Source organism: Protopterus annectens, chromosome 13.part0 (genome assembly GCF_019279795.1).
Source record: "Protopterus annectens isolate FY-2018-M chromosome 13.part0, PAN1.0, whole genome shotgun sequence".
Taxonomy (NCBI): Eukaryota; Metazoa; Chordata; order Ceratodontiformes; family Protopteridae; genus Protopterus; species Protopterus annectens.
The window spans coordinates 1,032,175,006-1,032,190,172 of NC_056747.1; positions in this window are offsets into that span (position 1 = coordinate 1,032,175,006).

Sequence of the window (15,167 nt, forward strand, 5' to 3'; positions counted from 1 at the left end):
TGTGGCTAAGCAATGGGCACACCCGCGCACACGCATACAAATACGGGCAGCTATAACGAGAATGAAAAAAAAATGACATAAAAGTTTTACATTTTATAACTGTACTGGGGATTTACAATGTGAGGGAGTGTAGTGTTGGGTATGTAGACATTTGAGCAGACTCACTCATGTGTGTTGACATTTCACAATTCAGACACTTGCAGGGGTGTGGACCTTTGGACTGCTCGGCAGTCAGACACACCCCCTGTCTTCCTGCACGGTCTGTCTTAGACTTGGAGTAGAGTCAGCGTGCCCTCATGAATATGCATGGCACACTGACATCATACCGTTCAACTGCAGTTTCCGAATAAGACTTATTTAGTCTTACATGGAGGATTCGTGAATCCAGGGGCATGTGATTAAGTTTTTAAAAAGCTGAAGGTTTTGAATGGAGATTGCAGCACACTGTGGATCTGGAAATTGACCCTATTCCTCACTAGTGCAATCTCAGTGTAAGTAAATTTTAGTGGGGTTTTTGTATCTTTTTTTTGTTTGTCTGTTTTTTTATGTTTGAGTTTTCTGAAACAATCATATGGTCACAACAGTATGAATTTTGAGTTTCTGAAAACTCGACCATCTGATATCGACCCATATATATATATATATATATATATATATATATATATATATATTTACACACACACACACACATACATACACAATATGCATATAATGTGTGTGCATGTGTGTATTATATATATATATATATATATATATATATATATATATATATATACACACACACACACACACACACACACACACACACACACACACACATATATGGTTGAAATAACCAAATGCCGACCATCAAAACATTGACAACGTGCACATCAACATGCTATTACACATGCAGCAAGCAACAACTTCAGCACATGCAAAACATTAAACTAAAATAAGATTAAAACATCTGTTTTTGTGGGGGCAAAACCCCCTGCACCCCATACCCTCTGCTAATTATATGTTCCAATCTGAGATTGCACAATATCAGGGAAAAGGCACATACCCCAACCCAGAGAATTGTGAGATCTTGCAAACCTGTCGACAATCTGTTTAGTCTACCAAATTATGTCAACAAAACAGATGTAGACCAAATATGGATTAGGCATTATTCATACACACACACACACACACACACACACACACATATATATATATATATATATATATATATATATATATATATATATATATATATATACATACCTCTCAACCTGCAAACATCAAAAATCTGGAAAAAGGCCATGAAAAATAGGTACAAATCTGTACACTGATTAACATAAAATTTGCATACATAATTATGTAACCCCACCCACTCCAATGGAATTATGGGATGCCAATTTTTAAATGCAAACTTAACTGACAACTAAAATATGGCCCCAGAGTTCCTACTGCCACCATTCCAATGTCCCATTGCTCGACTATTTTGCCTCATTTACCATAAACACTAATGTACATACTGCTTTACTTCTACAATGATTTGGATTTTATTTTACATCCTATATCACAAAGATATCTGCTAAACAAAGCAATAAAGTCCCACAATAAAAATAGACTTAGCATTAAAACTTCTGATTCTGCCCTTGAAACTCATTCTCTAAAACAGCATTAAAAACCACATCCAAAGAAAATGCATCTAGTCAAGATTATCTTTGGACTGTTTTCAAATCATACACCTCTTGCACATGAAACATACACCTTCCTGACTATTAAATTATATTCCTTTTATAACACAGCACACTTGATAGAAGAACATGCATTTTTTGGAACATTTTTCCAGTAAGAAATGAAACAAAATGAATGAACCAATAATGACAAAACTGCCCAATTCAGAACATTTCCATCATAAAAGTCTACTGAAACTTCTATAATCCACCAGTATCAGGTAATATGCACAATCTCTGAGGAAGTACGAGCCAGCTAAGTAATTCCACAGTAAAGAGATCTGTAACTAATGAAGGCGCTGCTAGCAAACAACTTTATATTTGTTTCATCTACAAGTAAAGTGCCTGTTGCCCATGAAGAATAAATTGTCTATGTTACATTAAGTAATAAACTAGTACTATTTCAATAGGGAATGGATCGCAAACTCCTAACAGATTGATAGTTACTAGGCATCTCTGCCAAAAGAGGGCATTCTCAGGACTGCAGCATCACTCCCTTTTAACTTGCACCATAGTACAGTATCAGCAATCCATCTACTTACTGTGGGAGTAGAACTCACAGCCTTTTGCATCAAAAGCACGCACTGTACCTGCTGTGCCAAGAACACAAACATACCTGGTATAAGCAGCATTAAACTTCTCAAGTTCTCTCTCCATGAAGACATATGCAGCAAAAGAAATCTGTAAAAAGCCAAAAAATAATAGGGTGGGAGGGCAAAAGCCCAAAAAATAGGGACACATTTTAAACATTGTTTGTATAATCTTGGAAAGTTGGTAGAATACATTTCTTGTTGCCATGTCTTTCCTTAAAGATAGGAAGACAAAACTTAAATGGTTATCATTTAGTGAATTTGCTAGATAACCACAAATTTAAGAGGAACAGACCAAATGTTATACAAGCCAACAAATGGTGGTATGGGTTGGGAATTCAGGCTCTTGCTCCTTGTACCTAAGGTACAGGGTTTGAGCTGGAGTAGCCCTAACCACCATGTATACATAACTGGGGCAATTTATAGACACACAGATGCACAGTCTAACTAGGGCAGCAGGAATAAATAGCACACAGTAACTAGGACAGCAGGAATAAACAGCAACAGAAGCAATGATGTTTATTCACAACTAGGGCAACAAATAAATAGCAGTTGGGTGACTTACACACAGTTTGTTTCTAAGTGGGGCAGCAGAAATAACAGTAATAACATTTGTTCGTTTCAGCAGGGTGACTTCCTATAAGCACAACTAACTAACAACAGCAATAACGTTCGTTTTTTTCAGCAGGATGACTTACTATAAACACAACTAATTAATAACAGCAATAACATTCATTCATTTCAGCAGCAGGATGACTTACAATAAGCACAACTAGTTCCGGTTCAGCAGCAAATGGATTTAAACTGCAATACAGTTTACACCCCTTTAATGGCAGAGCTTTATGTTTAAAGATTTGTTGTTTAAAGATTTCCAGGACGTAAGACTTTACACACACTCCTTAAAGTAGACACCTCTTAAAACAGACAACAGATTGCTGCTTAAATAGATTCCACTGTCCACACACACACAAATAGCGGCTTCTTTAGAAGCAGACTTTTTTGCACCTGAGCCTCCTCTACCATTCACAAAGGAGCGGACTGCAACAATAATCTGAGCATTTACTTGTTGTGCCTGGGTAGCTAGTTAGGTACTAAAAAAAGTTATATAATGTATCGGTCTACTAATGCAGCAGCTAACAAACAATAAAAAGTTCTCAGGACACAAAACTGCTTTCAAAATATCATAGTCCATACACTATGAGGACCGAGAAAAATGTACTGCAGCTTAATCAACAATATTGGTTCTTAAGGCTGTTGGATACAATTACGCGGTAATAGCTATGACTGTCTGCAAGTCTTCAAACACATCAGTTATCCCTTAGGTGATAGGCCCTAACAATGTCCTGCCATTTTATTTTCTTGCACCTCAGTAGTTAGTTGCTAAAAGAAGGTGTATGATGGGTCAGGGCTAGCTCAAACGTCACATATCTGTCCTCCGCTTTTTACTTTACTGGAAGCTTCTGTAAGCTATCAAAACTCTCAATACGAAAGGTCACCGGTCACAGTAGTGAGCAAACCCCCCCCCATTAACATCAGTTATAGAGATGTTCATAATGTATTGAACAAAGCATGTCACCAGGGAGACGAACTCCTACTAGAGGATTCCCATACATTCATTTAGATAACGTTCCTATATCTTAGAAGCATTTGGAATAGTATTTGTTTTTAAAAACTGAAAATACCTTCCAGTGCCTTTTTTGTAGCTGAAATAAGCTTGCATCACGTAAGCGACTTCACACACACACACACACACACACACACACACACACACACACACACACACACACACACACACACACACACACACACACACACACACAAAAAACTCGTTCCAATCCTTACCTGTTTCAGCTTCTGTTCAGTTGCTGCTGCCATTAATCCACTGCTCTGCGCTTCAGCTTCCTGGCTTGGTGAACTGCTCTTTGCTGCCATTAATCCCTGCTGTTGTTGCTGCCATATCTCTGTCGAACTGCTCTGCACAAGTGTCTGCCATACCATATCCCCTGAACTGCTCTGCACAACCAATCCTGGCTCCTCGGCGAACGAACTGCTCTGCAGAAGTGTTTAGCTTCCCTGACTGTTCTGTTCAGTAATCCTGCACAAGCGCAGCCTGCTACTTGCAATTCCCGCTGTTTTAAAATTTAAGTCAGCCAGCCGAAAATGATATGAGCTCCTTCAGCTCAATTCTGACTGGCTGGTAGCCTGACGGAGCTGACATCATTGCGCACGTGATGACGTCAGCTCCGACAGCGCGAAAATTTAAAAAAAGCGAAGAAAAATCGGAAATGAAGGGGTGCCACTCAGGAATCGTTGCACCCCTTCATTTGGACCCCAAAACTCAGTAAAAACTGAGTAATTCGGAACGGTTGGGAGGTCTGTATATATATATATATATATATATATATATATATATATATATATATATATATATATATGGATCTACCTGACAACACCGACAAACCACAACACCGACAACGAAATCAGACACACCACATAACCGAACGTTCACAAACACGAAACCTCACATGCCTGACACACTATAATACCGACACAATACGGACAATAAACAAACAAAACAAATCCCTGGTCCAAAAAGCACACACACACAACACAAGCACACCAAAATTCTTACAAACGCACACTAAACCTCACATACACAACTATCTACACCCTTAACCCAAACCCTAACCCTAAGGTCCTTCACTATCGCACACTTACCTAACCCGCGCCCTAACCCTAACTCACTTAAACCGCCCCTAACCCAAAGACTATCACTATCGCACACTTACCTAACCCGTGCCCTAACCCTAACTCACTTAACCCACCCCTAACCCAAAGACTACCACTATCGCACACTTACCTAGCCCACGCCCTAACCCTAACTCACTTAACCCACCCATATCCCTAGACACCGTCAATATCACACACTTATCTTACTCGCACCCTAACGTCCGTCACTACCGCATACTTACACAGCCTTTTCCCATGTTAGTCTTCTCAGCGTCGGGGTTTTCATCCATCGGTCTTCTCAGCATCGGGGTTTTCATCCGTCGGTCTTCTCAATCTTCGATCTTCTGGTGTCGGCGATCTCCTTGTCGGCGTTCTCAGCTGTCGACGTTGTCAGGTGCTCCCATATATATATATATATATATATATATATATATATATATATATATATATATATATACATGTATACACACACACACACACACACATATATATATATATATATATATATGCGCATGTATACACACACACACATACACACACACACACACACACACACATATATATATATATATATATATATATATATATATATATGCAAAAAAACTCAGTTAAATATTGAAGAAATAGATTATATATAATAAAACATCAGCGTAATAACTAGAAGAAAACAAATAAAATAAAAATAAAAATTCAAATAAAAGTCTGAGAGCCAATAATTAGCGCTTTCATCCAGGTTTAATGTACTGGACTTCTTTAGAATGTTTAAAAATACAAATAATGTGTTAATAAATAAGCATCAACTGTAATAAGATGATGACATCAAAATTCCAAGACCAATAGAAAGCCAAGCATACAGAAATATGTAAATTCTATAGTACAGTAAGACATGAATATTCAATAAATGTACAGAAGTTCATGAATAAGTAAAAGGAAAACAGAACTACAGAAAATATAATAATTATTGGTTCCATTTTAAAGCACATCTAATGTTTATATGTTCATTCAAACCAGGTGGGGCTTCAGCATTTAACAGAAGCTGCCAGCGCAACTCCTTAACTTCCAGTAAGATGTTTTTGTCTCCAAAAAATAAAGTTACATGGTCTAAAACAAAGAAATTAAATCCTGTAAACAAGGTGCAAGTGTTACTATGTTTAGCTAAAGCATTGTTAGGATCACAATTTCTTGATAGCTGCCAGGTGTTCTTTAATTCTGGTGGAAAGGTTACGTATAGTTTTACCAATGTAGAATGAGAAGCAAGTGGTACAAATAGCAGCATAGACTACAAAATTGGAATTACAGTCAAAATGACCATTAAATTTGACTATATAGTTATTGTGTTTAAAAGTGTAATTGTTTCCAGTAAGAATCCATTTACAAACAATACATTTGTTACAAGTAAACATGCCTGGTACATGTTGTATGATATTTGGAGACAATAAAAAAGGCTGGTCTCTATTCTCAAGCATTAATTGTAGAGATTTATTTTTCTTGCAAGCAAAAGTAGGGCTGGAACCCAAATTCATATTGATTTCCTGACTAGAGGTCAAAATGCTCCAATTATTATAAAATACTTTTTTTGATTGCGTTAGAGTGTCTACAGATGGGAATGGGGAAAGAGGAACATCTATCAGTTCCAGTGTTGGTGGGAATCGAAAAATTTAATAAGGGAGAGAGATTATGTTGTGGGATCTTTTATAGCTGAGTTACCACTAATGTAGGTAAGGGGGTAACTCAGTTTAACATCTCATCTGAAGGAGCACACACCCTAACTCTACACTGAAAAACTGAGCCAAAAACCTGGGGGAGTAAAACCTACTACTTTCTGAGCTTTTGACACTAAAGACATGTGTTTTAACTGTTGAATCACTTATTCAGCTGTTATAGGTGCATGTCTGCTTGTTTGCTTGCTTGGGATCCCTCTGACTGTAAGATAATGTAAGTAAAAGTATATTTTCCTCGAGATGCATCAGTCTCAGAACCGACATATTTAGCAAAAGGAGGAAATCAAGAGTGCTGGGTATTGTCAAAGAGGATTTGTAACTACAGACAGGGATGCAGACATGCATAAAGAGGATTTGTAACTACAGACAGGGATGCAGACATGCATAAAGAGGATTTGTAACTACAGACAGGGATGCAGACATGCATTTCTATTTTCTACTCAGACCTCACTTTGTTGCCCCTGTCACACATCAGTCATTTAGGAAACATGCACATCTGTCTTATACTGTCCCCTGTACATCAATGAAATACAGAAATCATTTTCAGTTGTTCCCACAACCAAGAGAAATGCAAGTTTTTTTTTTTTTTTTAGAGAAGTATTCTTGTCTCCAAGCATATTGTTCATAGGTTCATAGGTGTTTACTAGGCTAACAACCACAAGGGCCTTTTTAAGACTAGCCATGCATCAAAAATCTCTGACAAGTTCTGCTACCCTTGATAAGTGTAAGCATGGCCCTGGGAGATGAACTATTTACAGGTTACCTATGACCATTAGAGTAATAGGTGCCAAGCCAGGGATGAATTTCTGGTTTCCCATCCAATTGTCCAAGTTGTACTTGAATTGGGTTAGGAAGGAACTCTTATTCACATAGATGGGGACCTGTTCCATAGATGGGGTAGTCTCTAGGATACATACCTCTCTCTCCAGCAGGTCCTATTTATATCACAGACAAGGGTAATTTTGGTGCTGTTTGTTTTGTGGATATGCACGAGGTCCAACAAAGTGGGGTCTGACTATACCCTGTATGCCAGGCATATATCTCCCTTCAAAAGCCTGTAGGAGACAGAATACAGGGATAGGGCCTTGAGGCAGTCTGCATAGGACATATTACTTATGCCATGTATTCTTTTAGTGAGGAAACTCTGTGGACGTTCCAAATGTTGGATATGCCTGGTTAGGTACACACCAAAGGGGGCATTGTAATCAATGACAGGTCTGATAAATGCTGAATACAGTGGAACAATGACTTCCTTGGACTTAGATGTCATACCTTTGTTTATAAGTTGTGCAACATAGAATGATTTCCTCACCACTGTAGACACATGATGATCAAAGGCTAGATTACTATCTATGTGTGTCCCTAAGTCCCAGACTACTGGGTCAGATCTAAGGGGTGTGTTGTCAATATGGTAGTTACCAGGGATAGATGACTTCCCAAAGGATACTATTATGCATTTCTTGGCATATAGTTTTAGTTTTATTGTGCACAGCTCTCTGATGTGGGCATTCACCTACAGAATTCTAGATATGCGGTGTTCTACACCTTATAATGTTTCAAACAGATGCTTATAAAAATTTACTCACTTGAATACATTGAGCATGCCCGACTACACCCTTGCTAAAAAAAAAAAAAGAATTTTTAACACCCCACTTCCATGATGGATTTCAGGGAACACTGCTTTAGACCTCTTCTGCTCAACAAAATAAGATACCTTGAACCCTGTTTTTTTAACAGACCCCAAATTTTAAAGTATGAATTCTGTCTGAGAGTATTAGTAAAATAAGTAATCTCACTGGAATAAAAAGAAAGGAAAAGAAATTATGAAGTGAAGCATGAAAGTATTACACTAAATATTCATAGCAGTATTTATATGTGTGTGTGTGTGTGTGTGTGTGTGTGTGTGTGTGTGTGTGTGTGTGTGTGTGTGTGTGTGTGTGTGTGTGTGTGTGTGTGTGTGTGTGTGTGTGTGTGTGTGTGTGTGTGTGTGTCTGTGTATTTGTCTGTCTGTCTGTGTGCATGTGGGTCATACCTCTCTACCTCTTAGCCCAAGAAAAACCCAAAGATAATGGGGGATTAAGGGCCCAAAAATAGGGACATATTTGAAATATTGCTCTTATAAATTTAAAAAGTTAATAGACTAAAGGATTTATGTTTGCATGCATTTTTCTGAAGACTATGACATCTGAATTTCAAATGTCTGTCATTATTTACTGACTTCCATCTTCAATGATTTTCTGGAAAACCACATATTTTATGAGGAACAGAGCAAAAATATCATGCAAAAATATGGACATTCTGCGAAAATCTGGACAGTTGAGAGATATAATGTGAGTGTGTATGTGCGTGAATGCCTGCGCTTGTGTACATCTCTTGCCTTGCAAAAATATAGCTTTCATAGTTTCAGTAGTATGTGAATCAGTGGCAGAAATATATTTTGGCCCAAGTGACAGCATAAGGAATAGCAATCATATCCAGGGAACATAATGTTTTGCTATGCGTGCATAAATGTTACATCAGTTGTTATGCGCAAATGCTAGTCAGTGTTTTGTAACTATCAGTAACCACAAACTATTTAAAATTTTACGGCTTATGACTTTGTAATTAGGTGAACACCGAATTACAACATTGTCAGTTTCCAATATTTTCTTCTAAAATATGCAAATTATTCACTTTTTTAGAAGAAATTATAAATTTAGTAACTGACACATTTCCAATTCAAGACAAAATACAGTCAATATCCCATTGGGCAATTTGTTCATTTTTTTGAAATCAAGCTTTCTATCTCGTATAAGCACTGTACTGCTGTATTTAAAATGCATCATCATTAAAATACCACTCTGAAGGTAGCTAAAAATAGAATACTGCATGCAATTTCTGAAATATAGAGAAGTAACTCAGTTTTCAGAGTATTTCCACAGGATGTACTAGATATCTACGCACTTTGTGATATGAACACAAATGACAATTCTCAGATACAGTTCAAAAAAACTTATAATGTTCAACCTTGGATTTCTTACATAAATTGAAAATGCCTTTATATTTCATAACAAATTGAATTTAGACCACTGTGGAATGCATGATAATTGTTAAAATGTTAAAATGTATTGATATTTTTTCACCTAACAGAATCATATCACTCTGGCATTATGTTCAGGGACAGTAGGTATTTGGGTGTACCAGTGGGATTGCAGTAGCTAGGCTTAAAAAAGGCTTAATTGTTGTATTACATCATTAAACAACCTATGAACATATAAATCTCTTCTTGCATTTGCTTCTTTCTTTCCACAAAACAGATGTATGTCTGGCCCAGTCTTCAGGGTACATTCATTGACACCATCCCCAGTGACAGGAGTCACATACACTGTCATCCACCCACCTGAAGCAATGACCGCTGTTATTCACTCACAGCAGTAGTCAAGCAGTCAGGAAAACACTTCTTTCCCAGGCCCCCTTGAGTCCCTTAGATGATACAACAACTGCATAATTCATGTTTCCATATCGTATGCTGCTACATTTCATTTGTGTACGGACCCACATACTCTCAGCATGTACCCTGGCTGTACTCTTGAAATTCTCAAAAAATACATATATATTACTAAGGACTAAAATGAGTAGGGCTGCTTGCATGTTTTTAATTCTTTTAGGTTCATAGGTTCATACTAGGCTATCTGCCCTAGGGCATTTATAAGCCTAGCCAGAATGTGTTTGGCTTTCGCCACCCATTTTAAATTTATTTTGCTATGCCCTTTTTCGAGGTTAGTATACTGTGCCTCTGTCTAACAGTGACACAGAAGTGATACCCGGGGTAAACCTACGATCTCCCATCCACTCATCAAGATTCCTCTTGAAGAGAGTCAATGAGGGATTCTGCCTAACCTGGACTGGGATTTTATTCCAGAGTGAAGGGAGCCTCTGGGTTATGAATCTGTCCCTCCAGCATGTCCTATTTATTTCAGTGCTGAGGTTCAAGTCTCTCAAACACGTAGCACGATGGGATTTGGATTTTCTGAGGTGCAGCATGTCCATTAATTCCGGGTTGGACATGGCTTTATACGTCAGGCACAGATCGCCTCTGAACAGGTGGTATGCCACTGAGTAGAGCTGGAGTTTCTTTAACAGGGCAGCATATGGCATCTGTTTTAGCCCTTTGATCCTCTTGGTGAGGTACTTTTGGGGTCTTTCCAGTTGCTGCAGGTGTCTGGTAAGGTACATTCCAAAAGGGGCATTGTACTCAATTATGGGCCTGATGAGGGATGAGTAAAGAGGCACGATGACCTCCCCTGATCTAGATGTGAATCCCTTCATGATTAGGTGGGCTATATAAAATGTTTTTCTAACCACTTTGGCCACGTGGTTGTCAAATGAAAGATTGCTATCAACATGGGTCCCCAGGTCCCTAATTACTTCTTCTGTACTTAATGGATTACCACCTATGTGGTAATTTGTGGGCACTTTGTTTTTGCCAAAGGGGATGACTATACACTTTTTGGCATTTAGCTTGAGGCCATGGCTCTGGCAGCAGTTGTCTGTTTCTATGAGGCCCTTTTGGAGGATGCTTGTGTCGGCTGGAGAGTCGATTATGGCGCCCAGTTTGCAGTCATCTGCGAACTTGGTCAGCCACAGTCCTTCCATGTTGGCCTGTACCTCCGAGAAATATATACCGAACAAGAGAGGTCCCAGGACCGAGCCTTGTGGGACACCACTTGTAAATGGTTTGGAGTCTGACATGGCTCCAGCAATTCTAACCATGTGGGTTCTCTCCTTGAGCCAGTTTGCAATCCATCTAGTGACATACGGGTTTATATTTAAGCTGGTGAGCTTATCTATAATGCCCGAGTGGGGTATTGTATCGAAGGCTTTTGCGAGGTCCAGGTAGGCTGTGTGGACCACCTTCCCATCATCAATGGCCTTGGTGACTGTTTCAAAGAAATCAACCAGGTTTAAGAGGCAGGATCTGCCCTTAACAAAGCTAAACTGGGTAGGATCCAGTGTCTGTAGGTCCCCAGTATCTTTATTTATGAGGTCCATGATGATCCTTTCCATAGCTTTGCAGACCAAGCTAGTCAGGCTTATGGGGCAATAGTTTCCAGGATCCGTTGAGGCACCACCTTTATGGAGAGGGACCACTGTTGCTGTACGCCACTCTTTGGGCACATATCCTGTAGTAAGGCTGAGACTGAACAGTAGTTTTATGTTTGGGTTTAGCTCTTCTTGGAGTTCATGTAAGACGCAGCCTGGGACACCGTCTGGTCCCATTGATGCTATGTTTTTTGCTTTGGAGAGGGCGGCTCCTACCTGAGCATCTCAGATGTCAGGGGGGCAGCACTCTGCTGGGATAGATATTTGCCCTTTTGGTGGGGAGGGGGGGGAGAAGTTTGCGCTGAACCTGTCAGCTAGGATGCTGGCAATGTCTGTGGGTTCAGTGTATTTTTTGTCATTTTGGACTAATTCTGAGCATATCTGGGAATTACCACCCAGGTTCCTAACATAACTAAAGAAAGCCTTGTGATTATCCTTAGTGTCCTGTGCAATTTTTCTCTTGAAGCTGGCCTTAGACAATTTTATGAGTGCCCGTAGTTTTTTGCTAATACTGATCAGTGATGCCTTCCCTTTTTGGGATTTTGCTCTATCATTTAGTAGCTTCCTCCTTCTATTGTATAGTTTGTTTATGGCTGGGGTCCACCAGACAGGACGTCTGCCTTTGGAGGATTGGGTCTTGGTTTTATTTGGGATTGCATGATCCATGCATTCCTGAAGGTGTTCATAGAATGCGTTTATAAATGATTCTGCGGTCTGGGCCATATTTTCCACAGGCCCGGGGGCTTTGAAGGATTCCACCTCGGTTTTGAGGAGTGTGAAATTTGCTTTAGAGAAGTTTTTCACTGTGGTTTTCTGGGCAGAGGGTGGGGTCGGGATGTGAATATCCAGTGAGATTAGTTTATGGTCTGATCTTACCAGTGAGGGATACACTTCTGGTCTGGAGCATAGAGTCCCCATGTTGGTGATGATCAGGTCCAGTATGTTTTCCCCTCTTGTGGGAGTGGTAACAAGTTGTTCCATAGCATTTGAGTTTATAAATTCTAGGAAACTTTGGGCTAGGGTGTTGGAGCTAGAGTAATGCTACCAGTCTATGTTTGGGTAGTTGAAGTCGCCCAATATAATGGTGTTTGGAGAGACCTTCATATTTTCCAGTGTTCTCAGAAAGGCTGAGTGGGGTTCCTGGGTTTGGGAGGGTGGTCTGTAGCAGGCTATAAACTGGAAGGCAGTTTTACCCACTGTTAGTTGCACAAGGATAGTCTCTGATGCTTCGTGCTTTGCCACCAACCTGGAGGTGTGGGTATCTTTGATGAATATCAATACTTCACCACCTTTTGTGGTTCGGTCCAAGTTTTGGGGCCGAAAAGCATGGTATGAGGTATAACCTGGTAGTGCTGGGGTGCTCTCAGGACCCCTGACCAGGTTTCTGTTACTGCACAGATATCAATGTTCTCCATGCTAAGGAGAGTTTCGAGTGCGTGCATCTTGAGGTTTAGACTTCTGGCGTTGAGTAGCATTACTCTTAGTTTCTTATCCCTTGTGATACCTATGGAGGTGGGTTTGTCTTTTGAGCCTTGCCTGAAAAAGGCACTATGGGGGTAGCAAGAGCCTTTGCCAATATCCAAAAGCCCAGGGGTGACAGGTGCAAGCCATCCCTAGCGAAGCATCGTGGCTTGTCGAGCATATCATCCCAAGCTGACAGGCATTGGATCCCCTTTGAATGACACCAGTACTTAAGCCAGTTGTTGAAATTGATCATCTTGTCTTCATATTGTGGCATCATTCTTGGTGAGGGTAAGATGCTACTCAAGGTCAGGTTCATACCGGCCTGGGCTACATGCTCAGAGAGCTCCTTTATGTCTCTTTTCATGTAGTCCAGGGAGGTACGTCTCAGGTCATTCACACCAGCATGGACAATGACTGAGTCATATTTGTACTTGCCTTGGAGTGATCTGAGTGCTTGTGTTATGTGGCGGATCCTAGCGCCCGACAGGCTGCTCACCGTGACCCTCTCCTTGTTCAGCCTGGTGAGCGGGACGTCAGTGTGCCTTACGATAGAGTCACCTATTACAAGTGTATCAGGTGTGCTGTTTAGTCTTAAGGGCTGTGACTGTTCGGCACACTGGCTTTGTGAGCTATGTGTTGCACGTGTTTTGTTTTGGGGTAGCGGTTGCTTGGGTGTCTGCTTTGGAGGTCTCTGCTGCTTAGGCAGATTTTTATTTAGAGCCTCCGAGTATGTTTTTGTGTGTTTATGAGTTTGGTTTGCTGTCGTGGTAGGTCTATGTGAGACTGGAATTGTAGTGAGTGTGGTTTCCTTCTCCTCCTGACTGGTTATGCCAGTACTGAGTTGAGAGAGCTTAGCCTCCAGTTTGGCTACATGGTTGCATCTCTCACACGTGTTGGAATTTGTTTTGTTCCTTTCTTTTTTTTTTTTTTTGCTGAACAATGCAGTATAAAACTAATGTGCTTTTTCTACATTTTACATGCTTTGTATACCCACAAAAAAACTTTTTTTCATTTCATTCTTAGGTAGGGAAGGATTTCTGTCTCTGCTTTACATGTACAGTGTTTCTGTATTGCTTGCTAGAGCCATACAGGTCTGTCTCTTATCCTGCACTATATTCCTGTATGATCAGTCTCCTATCCTGCACTGTATTCCTGTATGATCAGTCTCCTGACCTGCACTATATTCCTGTATGATCAGTCTCCTATCCTGCACTATATTCCTGTATGATCAGTCTCTTATCCTGCACTATATTCCTGTATGATCAGTCTCTTATCCTGCACTATATTCCTGTATGATCAGTCTCTTATCCTGCACTATATTCCTGTATGATCAGTCTCTTATCCTGCACTATATTCCTGTATGATCAGTCTCCTATCCTGCACTGTATTCCTGTATGATCAGTCTCTTATCCTGCACTATATTCCTGTATGATCAGTCTCCTATCCTGCACTGTATTCCTGTATGAGCTATAAGTTAATGTCTTCCCTTTTGATTGTTCTTGTACTGCATTGGATCTCAGAAAGAAATAATACTGACTGTCATCTCAGTTTCCAAAAATAAAGGTGTACTGCAATGCTTTATTTAATCCAATTAATTCAGACTTAACTTGGTCCAGATAATAAGTATGCTGTCATGTTAGATCTCTGACATCACTATCCAATGCACTCAGTCCTGACTGCAATGACATCTGTTCCTTTCTGAATGAATGTTAGTGGTGACCAGCTAAAAGAACAATAAAGTCTTACGTTGATTTGAGAAGGGTTTTATGAAGTAGCATGTCAGAAAATTCTGGACAAATCAGACTAGCTTTCCAGAGGAGTTGCATATCACTGGCACACATGGTTATCAGGTTAGGTCAAACCTGCTTGCATCTTAC